We start from the raw sequence: 2253 nt of genomic DNA on the forward strand, positions 1-2253 counted from the left end.
AGTGGAGTACCAGACCCGCCAGGGAAGTAGGCAAAACCATTCCCCTACGGTAAGTGAGGAGCCAGCCATTTGGCGGGTGTCCACGTGTCTCGGGTGCGGCGCTATCCCCCCACACGGGGTTAGGCCACGGCCTTAGGTGGACGTCTGCCGGCCAGCCCCGGCTGATCCAGAACTTCTGATGTGGAAGCGGTTTTGACAGATCCTCCCTGGTTCCTGTGGGTCAAGCCTCTGATGGGGGTGGGGGTTGTTGTAACCCATCCCAGAACTCTCTGGGGGAGACTCAGACGGCCAGTCTGTCTACTCCAGTTGTCCTATACTGGTGTCTGTGGTTTGGGAGGAAGGGAGTGCCCTGCTTTGTTGGCCTCCTCTTCAAACCTACCTGGGCCCAGTCACTCTTCTTGGTTATCCGCAGCGTAGGTTGAGCGAGGCTGGGGAAGAAGTCGAGCGAGGTCTTTCCCTTGTCCCCCACCAGCGGCCCACGAAAATCAAAGCAGCGTGAAGAGAGGGAACGCCGAAAGCACCTGGAGTCGGCCGTCCGCACCTCGGAGGGCAGTGGACGAGGGTACGGTGCGGGCATGACCGGATGGGACAGCTTTGCATCAAGGTGAGGGTCGGCGTCCGAAGGCCAGAGGGCGGTCTTGCGAGCACGTTTACACTGGCCGCGGAAGCTGTCCTAGGTAGCCCCTGTATGGCGTCTGGACCTGACGGCGCCAGCACTTACAACCCGCTGCTTCCTAGCCCCCGGAAGGGGAGGCGGATGTCACTCGTGGTTCATCCCAGACCACCGGGTGCAAACTACCTGGTTGATCCTGCCAGTAACATATGCTTGTCTCAAAGATTAAGCCATGCAGGTCTAAGTGCACCGGCCGGTACAGTGAAATGCGAATGGCTCATTAAATCAGTTATAGTTCCTTTGATAAGCTCCACACGTTACTGGGATAACTGTGGTAATTCTAGAGCTAATACATACAAGCGGCGCTGACCCTTGAAGGATGCGTGCATTTATCGAACCCAAAACGCCATCCGGGGGAGCTCGGGCCCCCGGCCGCTGGTGACTCTAGATAACCTCAGACCGTCCCGCGCGCCCTCCGCGGCGCGGCGTCTCATTCGAATGTCTGCCCTATCAACTTTCGATGGTACCATAGTCGGCTACCATGGTGACCACGGGTAGCAGAGGAATCAGGGTTCGATTCCGGAGAGGGCCTGAGAAACGGCTACCACATCCAGGAAGGCAGCAGGCGGCGCAGAGTACCCATTCCCGACACGGGAGGTAGTGACGAAAAATAACCGATACAGGTCTCTTTCGAGGCCCTGTAATCGGAATGAGTATCCCTAAACCCATGGTGAGGACTGATGGAGGGCAAGTCTGGTGCCAGCAGCTTGGTAATTCCAGCTCAATAAGTATATTACAAGATTGCTGCAGTTAAAAAGCTCGTAGTTGGATGTCGAGTGGGCTGGCGGTCCGCGCGGGCGTGCCTCGCCTGTCTCAGACCTGTCTCCCAGTGCCCCCGGATGCCCTGGCTGGGTGTCCGGACGGGGCTTGGAGCGTTACTTTGAAAATTAAATTGTTCAAAGCGGGGCCCGGCTTCTCGCCTGAAAATACCTGAGCTAGGAATAATGAATAGGACTCCGGTTCTATTTTGTGGGTTTACCTGAATTAGGGCCATGATTAAGAGGGACGACCGAGGGCATTCGTATTGCGCCGCTAGAGTGAAATTCTTGGTTAGCGCAAGGCAGACAGCCGAAAGCATTTGCCAAGAATGTTTCATTAATCAAGAACGAGGAAGTCGGAGGAGTTCGAAGACGATCAGATACCGTCGTAGTTCCGACCGTAAACTATACCGACCCGCGATCCGGCGGCGTTATTCCCATGACCCGCCGGGCAGCGTGAGGAAACCACGGTCTGTGGGTTCGGGGGGAGTATGGTTGCAAAGCTGAAACTTAAAGGAATTGACGGAAGGGCACCACCAGGAGTGGAGCCTGCGGCTTAATTTGACTCAACACGGAAACCTCACCCGGCCCGGACACGGAAAGGATTGACAGATTGATAGCTCTTTCTCGATTCTGTGGGTGGTGGTGCATGGCCGTTCTTAGTTGGTGGAAGCATTTGTCTGGTTAATTCCGATATGAAGCGAGACTCCAGCATCTGCTAAATAGATTCTGCGGCCCTCATGATCGGCGTCAAGCTTCTTAGAGGGACAAGTGGCGTTCAGCCACGCGAGATGGAGCAATAACAGGTCTGTGATGCCCTTA

General features: G+C 55.8%; 1 pseudogene; it reads left to right on the forward strand.

Annotated features, from left to right (window-relative positions):
- Positions 1-796: 796 nt before the first annotated feature.
- Positions 797-2253, forward strand: LOC145656723 (18S ribosomal RNA; annotated as a pseudogene; the record flags this gene model as incomplete).

The sequence above is a fragment of the Electrophorus electricus genome, unplaced genomic scaffold (assembly GCF_041902795.1).
Source record: "Electrophorus electricus isolate QZ-2024a unplaced genomic scaffold, ASM4190279v1 Scaffold88, whole genome shotgun sequence".
Lineage (NCBI taxonomy): Eukaryota > Metazoa > Chordata > Actinopteri > Gymnotiformes > Gymnotidae > Electrophorus > Electrophorus electricus.